Source organism: Pollicipes pollicipes, unplaced genomic scaffold (genome assembly GCF_011947565.3).
Source record: "Pollicipes pollicipes isolate AB1234 unplaced genomic scaffold, Ppol_2.1 Scaffold_2555;HRSCAF=2994_pilon_pilon_pilon, whole genome shotgun sequence".
Taxonomy (NCBI): domain Eukaryota; kingdom Metazoa; phylum Arthropoda; class Thecostraca; order Pollicipedomorpha; family Pollicipedidae; genus Pollicipes; species Pollicipes pollicipes.
Window position 1 is genome coordinate 17,058,366 of NW_023596136.1, and position 9,393 is coordinate 17,067,758.

Consider the following 9,393-nt stretch of genomic DNA (forward strand, 5'->3'; position numbering starts at 1 on the left):
AGGGCGACGGCCGCGGCCGGCGGCTTCTCTGGCACCACCGGCTTCAATGGCGGCACCGTCGGCGGCGGCGGCTTACGCAGCTCGGCCGTCTTGGTCGGGGCTGGGGCCGCAGTTGGGGCTGGGGCAGGAGCTGGGGCTGGGGCCGGGGCTGGGGCCGGGGTCGGGGCCGCGGCCGGGGTCGGGTTCGGGGCCGCGGCCGGAGCTGGAGCCGGAGCCGGAGCTGGAGCTGGAGCCGGAGCCGGAGCTGGGGCGGCCGGGACGAAGCCGAGGCCGGGGCCGTGGCCGGGGCCGGAGCCGGGGCCGGAGCCGGGGCCGGGGCCGGGCCGGAGCCGGAGCGGGCGCAGCAGTAGGCGCCGCGCCCGGTGTCGCCTCCGGCAGCGGCGCAGCCGGCGGCCGGGCTGCCGACGCTAGGGACGATATGGCCGTCAGCGGTGGCACCCCGGCTTCATGTGGTTACTGACGGAGCCGTTGTTGGTGGAGGCATTGTGTCTGGTGGCTAGGCTCTGATGTTTGTGACAGGCGACAGATTGACCGGCTTCGGAGACGTAGAGGCGGAGCAGCCTGCGTCGGCGGCAGAACCTGCAAGGGGAATGCATGTCACCTACCCAGCAATAAAGTAAATAGCAGAACAAAATAAGCAGTGGTGGAGTTCATAATACAAGTAAGACAAAAGCAGACCACACAAAGCAACATTAGCCATGTCACAGTGTAAGGGTTAGTTACTACAGCTGTGATTTCACGTACATCAAAAAGTACAAAGGCATATAAAAACAACTTTAACATTCAATTCAAATCAAAAGCATACAGGTAACTGCAAACACTGAAAAGCACCGGATGGCACTGAGTCCTGACATGAGTGATCCAGGCGCAAAAGAACATTACACTTAAAATGCTACATTGCAAATAATTGTGTAGGTTTAACATCTCATGACACAAATGGTGATGCCATTTATCAAGGGAAAGTAGCTAATGCCATCTCTTTATACCTGGTCACGAAAATCGTCCACTAGGACGCATAAATAACTACTTTGGGCGGTACAGATAGGTCACAGAAGCTGCACCAGCATGCAGCCATGCTGACTGTGGTCATTATTCACAAAACAGTGCATAATGACCACACTTTGGGCATATTCATCAACAATGTGACTTAGTCTAACTTTGTCTATTTTATGAGCTGGGATTCCAGAGTTGCCTGCACTTATACCAGCCAATTTCAAATACTTCAGTGGGTATCTGCTTTTAGGAGTGTATTACTATTGCGACCTTGCATGCCAACACTACATTGATTAGTTGGACCCCTTGACCTGTGCACATGCCAATGACACCATCCCAACACATTACTACAACTGATTTGAATGGGTTCTGAACAGTGACATGCTCTTCCCACCTGGCCTTTCGCGGCCCTGACGCCCTGCAGACACAGGCACACATGCACAAACATGCACACACATACATTCAGTATGACCTTGCCAGTCAGACTCTGCAAAAGGTGGCCAAATGGCTGATTTCAAGACTTTAGATGAAATCCAATGTCTGAAATAAGGCAATATTCCAACACTTATTTGACAAACCTGCATATCTGTAGCTGGAACTGCTTTAGGTGGCATCACCATGTTTGAAGGCACAGGCTGTTCCATGCCTGTGAGCACCACCTGCAAACAAACAGCTGCATAAATCCCTCGGCGTTGTGATGGCTCCCTCTGGATGTCAAAGCAGCACACCTGTTTCATTTTGTCAACAATTTCTTTCAAAATCTGCAGTATTTGGATCCAACATCCAGATAGACTTCAGTCATCAACCCAATTTACAGGAGACCTATCCCATCTTTCAGTTAGGCAGAACATTTTACAGCCCAACAAAGAAAGAAGTAAAGTTGGTTTCCAACCGGAAACATTAATATGCACACCTTTCATTAGGATGAGTTATTAGTACCCAAACATGGTCATTTAGCAACAACTTGTACATTCGTCTAGATTTCTATCTGTTCATTTCATTTAATCCACTGGTCAAACTGCATTTTCTGGTGATCACGTACAGCAAAATAAACAAAGGCTATAAGACTATTTCATGGAAAGGCATTTACTGTATTCTACTACAGCAACTTGAAACTGATACAATTGTTAATGTCATATCCATTTTGCTTATACAGCCCCAATTTGTAAATATCACATCAGGTGACCACAAAGGGGCTGTACATGCTGTAAATATTTTTCTCCCCAAGTTACCAGTAAATTAAAAGTAAGATTTATTTTGAAAATCATTGCAACTTTGGTTCACACAGGAAGAAAATGTATGCCCCAACTTGAGACCATCCATATCTTATTCATGCTTGGAGCGGAGGGATTGTAAGGTAAGTTGCACTGCCTTAAGCAGGGGGGGGGGGAGGGGGGCAGCAATCTGGCATTATGTTAGGCATGGCTGCAAAGCATGCTTAACTTCTTGCTCAAATATTTTAGAATGTCTCAGACAGATACTGTTGGTTTTCTCTCATCACAAGTTATAACCTGATGTTTTACACCTCAAGATCAATAATTGGCCAAACAGCTTGCATCCATAAAGGATGTTATGTTTGATGCAGCACATCCAGGAAACAAAAAAGGACACCCATAATAATCAATGTATTAACAGGTGGAGGCTGCGCACTGTCAAAAATGCATGGCACTATTTAAGATGGCCCATTATGGTCAGAATTTTCAGCATCACATATAGATAAAGCCTAATACTTGACATTTTCTTCTGCTGTAAAAACAACAGTTATCAGTGGGGCCCATTTAACTGCAAATGTAAATGCTGGGCCATTTGCGGGATTTAGATAATGAAATGTAGCTAAATAGACAGTGAACATAAATTATACCAATAAATGTATTCTATCAAATACAGTGCTTACAGCCGCTTTCTAAAAAATGACCAACATAATGAAGCAACACACAGTTGTGAAAACATCATTTGTATTTTTGCAGCTGGGAATGTTCTAACCTGCTTGCCAAATACAGCTCAGCATGGGGTTTCTGGTCAGTAATTGGCTTACTTCATTACAGACAAATAAGACAAAGTGATGGGAAACAAGACAAAGTGATGGCAAGCAAGACAGAATGGTGGGGAAACAAGACAGAGTGGTGGGGAAACAAGACAGAGTGGTGGGGAAACAACACAAAGTGGTGAGAAACAAGACAAAGTGGTGGGAAACAAGACAGAATGGTGGGAGACAAGACAAAGTGATAACAAATTTGCTTAATTAACAAATTTACATTCTTAAACAGGAGCTTGAAATGCAGAATTTCATGTGCCTTCTACCAGAAAATGCCAATTTTTCATGCTGAATGCTTGAAAAGTATACATCTGGAAGGAAAGGTATACCTCCAGCCAGAGCTACTTCAAAAGTACCATGCATGGTCTGATTTTGTTATTTTGCACCTATGGCATCATAAAGACATGTTTGCATCAAAACCATCACCAAATGGATGGCAGAAATTTGGCCTCATATACACAGATCCAAGGAAAACAAATGAGCAATGAATATGATAAAGAGATGCTTCAGCAAAACCAATCATAGAAAACAAGGTGACAATAATCTACTGACAATTTTGTTAATGGTGAAATAAGAGTATAGCCTCAAGCCAACTTTAATAAGGGACTGAAAATACCCTCTACAATCTAAATCTTGCACAGATCTCTTACTGTTTGCATGTTGATATGCTAACCTTCTTGCTTTTTCAAATCATGAACCACTTTTAAGCTACACTGCTGAGTATGGCTATAGTTGAGCAGATCCAAATGTCAACATTGTCTTATGTCTGTATTTCAACTCTCACCATGCACTGTTCATCTTCTTTGTGAACATAAGCCATTGCCCCACTTAATCAATGCTACCTATTTTGTACCTTGATACGCCACACAGCAGATAGCCATTTTGCTATTATGCTTGCCAAGCAGAAAGTTTGATGTGCCTGTTCCAGTATATAATCAAGTGCAAAGTATTTTCAAAAGCAATGAGAGGTATATGCAACTATACCAATATTAACAGCTAAGGAGCACCAGCATACAAAGATGAATCAATCCACATTTGTGCTGTGCAACCTTCTATATTATAAATATTAGCTTTACCTATCCCAGAAGCATGCATGGTTAAACCTGTTGGATCATTTGTATATGATAATATCCAACAGTGGTCCAAAAGCCAAGCAATGTCGTGACCCATCATTCAGCATCCCGCACTATGCATGGAGCATCCCTATTCTGTCAAATATAGAAAATACAAAAAAAAATATAGAACAAAAATATAGAAAAAACAGATTGCATTATGGCAGACATGAGCCAGGCATTGATACATGGCACAGATTTCCAATTTTGGCAAGAAATTCCCAATTAGGGTATCTCACATAATTTTCAGACAGCCCACAGCTCATATCATTTTCAGACATGGTACCTTGAGGTAGGTATTGAGCTGGAACAGAGATCAGGCAGACCTGGAAAACACGCTGCAGTGTATAGAAAATAAGGGGGTAGCAAACCATAGCTACCAGGCAAACCTTCAACCAGATGTGTCATATTTCTCTAAATTGCATCATAACTGTCTTAATTGCACACATGTTGTCCTGTCTGATTTTGCAGATAGCTGCTCATGTAAACCCTGCAGTCAATAATCAACTAATTAAATTGAATTGTCCATACAAATATATCATGCAAACACAAAGCTTTTGGTTCATGCCAGCTTCTGCTAAAAAGGTACACCAGGCAAAAAACAGATAGACAGTGAGGTCAGTGAGGTGAGGTAGCTCCAAAGCTATAAACTTTCATCATTGACATTGTGAGATCTAGTGTGCTATACCAATGCTTTAAATTTGGTGACAATGAAACAAAAAACATTGGATGGTCAATTCAGTATGATTCTGGCTCTCCTGTAACATAACAGTGGGGATAACTAGCAGACAATTGTATAATTTGATTGCAGGTTGCCTTTAACATCATCCCAGCATTGAGTTATCTGTTTCATACCCAAACAAAGAAGCTGGCTGAAAAAGAATCAAACCTGCCTCAAACATCCTGCCAGAAAGTTTGCAATTTTTTTGCAGACTGGAACCCTCCTGCATATATCATGGAGCAATTAGTGATACCCCAGCGAACCAGCCCAACCTTAGTCATTTTGACCTTCTTTTTGAGTATATGCACAACACAGATTTATTGTTAATCAATTATGATAAAAATAAAATCATCCTATACATATGTTCCTTCAACACCAAAGATAATTGCCATAGCCCCAGTGACACTAGCCTTTATATGTCTACAGACCTGACAATAATGATCAAGAACGGACTGAACAGCAATGATGTGAATAAGGCAAAAGTAATAAAAATTGCTTATGATAAAGTTACTGTGCATCAACTGCCAGACCTTCATAATTTGATAGGCAACAACCAGATTCCTGCCTTTATGGAGACTTGTATTCACATGATGTTGCAATGAACTAACACATTGATATGAGCCATTTGCACCCAATTTTTTGCTTTTACCATTTTTAAATAAATCATCAACAGGTTTTACACCCTTCATAACAGTCAACCAAATGTAATCAGCAGCAATGCTACTTAAGTTGTTAACAGTTTCTTAGCCATGTAGTTTGAAACACACTTCAGTCAGTTTACCCTACACAGAGGTAAAAACTACATGCATGGTGAATGCTAGTTAAGAAGTCGGTCATGTACCATCAATCTAGTATGTTGTCGTGCGCCAACACTACTGATTACCTACGTGACTTAACGTCTTGTTTATCAAAACATGGCTGGTCGGCAAAAACCCGGCGCGTCCCCCCCTCCACACCGCCTCCAAAACCACTAATATACTCAATATATTGCACGTACCTGGGATAAAGTCTTGCACGAATAAATTGTCACTCACCTTATTCAACTGAATCAAAATGGTATTATTTTCTAGCCCCTCTAATTGTATAACAACGGCACAAAATCCGCCGAAAACGCCGAATTTAATCCAAATCGAACATATCTAGAGCTGGGCAAAAATCGAAATCCGACTGTTTGGCTTGTTGCATGTTTCCCTCTCTGTTTCAAAGGCCAAAACAATTTAATAAAACAGTAAACTTAGCATTTGCATCCAAAAACAACATTGTTACCCTACGTGCGTACAAACTACCTCGATGTCTGCTGAAGTAACCTTGAATTCAACAGCTTACAAACTTCGAATTCGGTTTATTACATGCCTACAAGATGGCGTTTAGAACACTAGATCGCTGCCATCAAATCCATGATCTCAATTATGTGCATTATGCGAGTAAAAACAAGCCCCTTGGTCCTTGCATCAGGAAATTATGAGTTGCAAAGTGATGGTTGACATTCAGGGGTGAATCTCTGCCTTTTATTAGGAGCTGGAGCCCATGAACCTTACGCATCTCATTTCCCAAGCACTTTTCTTCATTAATTTCGTCCCCTTAGTCCTGGTAACAGCTTGGACTTGATGTAAGACAGAGAGGACGGTTTGCCTTCCACAGTAACAAAATCCTAGGTCGACTTCTTCGGTGGAGAGATGCCTAAAGCTCTCATTTCGGGTGAGATGACCTGCATTTCTAAGATGCATCCAATTCTGAGGGGCACCACAAACGGCTCCAAAAAATAAAGTCAAGCGGCGTCAAAATATTGGCGGCACGACAATTTGCCCACCGACCACCTTAGGCAGATGGCCAGCCCCAAGTCCTTTGGTTCCGAGGCAATAGTGTAGACGTAAGGGCATAAGGACACGAGGCATAAGGGCACAGGGGGCACGTGCTCCCCCCTCCCCCCTAAGGCTCCGAGGCCTCTTGGAACCCACGATTAATTGCCCGATTCGAGCGCCCGAAAAGCCCGAAAAGCCGGTCGGAGGTCGCATTTAGGGGCCCCGGCCCGCGAGGCCGGGCACGTCGTTGCCACCCAGATGGCCTTGTACGCTGATCAGGGGTCCCCTGAGTCGATAAGGGCATATATGTCGGTCAGACACCACCAGTAATGCACAGCGGGCTGCGTGACGGTATGGGCGTGAGGACCCATTCCTCAGGCAGGAACAAAGCCGGAGCCAGCGGTTTACATTGGCTGGGGTCCCATTGACTGTCAGCGCCCCATAGCGCCTTGCTCTGTGTTGGCAAGGGGCCCCGAGTCGGCAGAGGCAGTGTTCGATAAGGCTTGAAGAGCCTAGAGGGCCCACCAAGCCGGATGATCAAGGGCCCGATTGGAGGGTCAAAGGTTACGAGGAGCTGGTCTGAGTCTTATTCAGCAGCCCCGACCTGCGGAGACGGGCCCTCAAGTAACAGCCAGAGGGCCCTTTGCGCCGACTGAGGACGCCGTCAATCGAAATGGGTCTTTATGCCGGGCAGGCACCATCATTACCGCATGGTCGGCTCCGTTTCGGTATGGGGCTGTGGGCACCCTTACTTCCAATCAGCGGGGACAGTGATTTACACTGGTCGGGGCCCCTGTAGCTGCCAGGAGCCCACAGGGCCTAGTGGAGGGTCCTGTGCTCGCAAGATGCCCCGAGCCAACCAAGGGAAGTGCTCGATGAGGTCCGAAAAGAGGCCTGGGTGGCTCACCGGAACCAACGATGAAAGGCCCGGGTGGATAACATGAGGGCCCGTAGGACTGGCTGTACGTCACATAGAGAATCGGGGCCTGTACGGTCGTGACGTGGAACATCAGTCAGAGGTCCTCTTGCACCGCTTGAGGAACCACTGAGATAATGCAGTTGACTGAGTCGGTCAGAGACCACGCGCACCAAGCAGTCGGCTCCCGTCCGCCCGAGCCCTTGAGACCCATTTCCCAAGCAGGAAAGGGGTCGGGGCCCTCGACTTGCAATGCTCGGGGTCTGATGCAATGAGGTGTTCCCGCGTCAGTCAAAGGTTACAGCGCCTAACAGGGGTCCTGTGGCGGGCAAGTGACCCTGAGTCGGAGCGGTGTTTGAGGGGGCCCAAAGGCCGGCCGAAGGGTCTCTCGAGACCAGAGATCAAAGGCCCGATTAGAAGGCTGAATGGTCCGAAGGGTTGGCTGCAGGTCACATTAAGGACCCCCACCCATAGGGCCATAATCTCAAACGTCAGCTTGAGCTCTGGGGCCCCATTTCCCAAGCAGGGACAAGGCCGGATCCGCAATTTACATTGGTCGGGACTCCTACATCATTCAGGGGCTCACAGTGTCTAACATGGTTCTGTGTCAACAAGGGGCCTCGAAGCGTTCGGGGGAAGGCTTGCTAAAAAGGGACGGGAACGAGACCCCGAATGACAGAGGGCCCTTGTGTTGGTGCGAGCCCTCTGGCAATGAAAGGAACATGAGAAGTTATGCGTGTTTACGTTGAAGTGATAGAACGGTCATGTGCCAGTCAGGGCCCCAGTACAGAACGGTGAGATCTCCAATACAATTCCAGCATGGGCCCGTTAAGCCGAACCGGAGTTTACGTGCCAATAATTAAACCACCCGTGGCGATCAGGGATGCTGTTGCGCCAGTGAGGGTTCTGGTGTCGATCCGGGGCCAACTGCACTGGTCAGAGGGCCTCCCGCATCAGGGAGCGGACCAATGTGATATGATACATTCCTGGAAGGGCCTCGGATCGACCAGGGGAACCGGCACGTGTCACCAGAATGGCAGCCGGAGGACACCCGCGGTGGAATGGAACGGCCCTTCAGCTCCTGACCGGAACAATATTGTGCCCGCGGTGTTCTAATCAAGGGACTCCCTTGCCCGGACAGAAACAATTGGTCTCATCAGTGTTGAAAAGAATGTGTCAAAATCAGTTAACAAAAGAAACAAGGCCATCCCATGTTTCACTGAGAATGTTCATTCTTTTGCAGAATCGACTGGTCACACAAATTACATCGAAATGTTTGAGCCTGCGCGCCCGCAATCATGGGAGCAAGGTCAGCCATGCCCCGGTTGCAGATTCCGTAAATCCGGGTGGGCGTTGGCCACTGCAATTAATGCCAGGGGGCGGGCGCCGTGCGCGTAAGAACGACCATCTTGAAATAGGGTATTTGTACATGTTTAAGAATTAATTCGCACAATTCAAAGATAAGGATTGGTGCATCTTTTGACAACGTTGAAGATATACTCTGCATAGATTAACAGTTACAGCATTACGGAAAATAGAGATTCCATCTTTAGTATTTTAGTTCCACCATCATATTCGAGCACCACTTCGCGGCGTTATGAAAGCCATTCCGTTTTGTCATCACTCTAAAAATCGCACGAGTAAAATAGACGCGCGAATATTCCCTAAATGTAAGATCTTATGTCCGAAAGTTATCGCAAGGTGCTTCTTTCAGATGCGTCATCATTTTCATCCACCTGCTGGCCACGGCTTAGTGTTAACGGCGGCACCCCTACGGAGTCTGCTACGCCTGGCGTCGAGGTTTTGGTTGTTAA

The 9,393-nt window shown here is 46.4% G+C and overlaps 1 long non-coding RNA gene across 2 annotated transcripts; it reads right to left on the minus strand.

Moving 5' to 3' along the window:
• Nucleotides 1-528: 528 nt before the first annotated feature.
• On the minus strand, nt 529-6,005 carry LOC119111544 (uncharacterized). 2 transcript variants are annotated; one of them, XR_005095591.1, is made up of 3 exons: nt 5,896-6,005; nt 1,572-1,652; nt 529-579 (listed from the first exon to the last, which is right to left on the minus strand). It is a non-coding gene; the product is annotated as an uncharacterized LOC119111544 (long non-coding RNA). The 2 variants fall into 2 exon arrangements; XR_005095593.1 differs by having other exon boundaries at nt 5,859-5,995.
• Nucleotides 6,006-9,393: the final 3,388 nt, after the last annotated feature.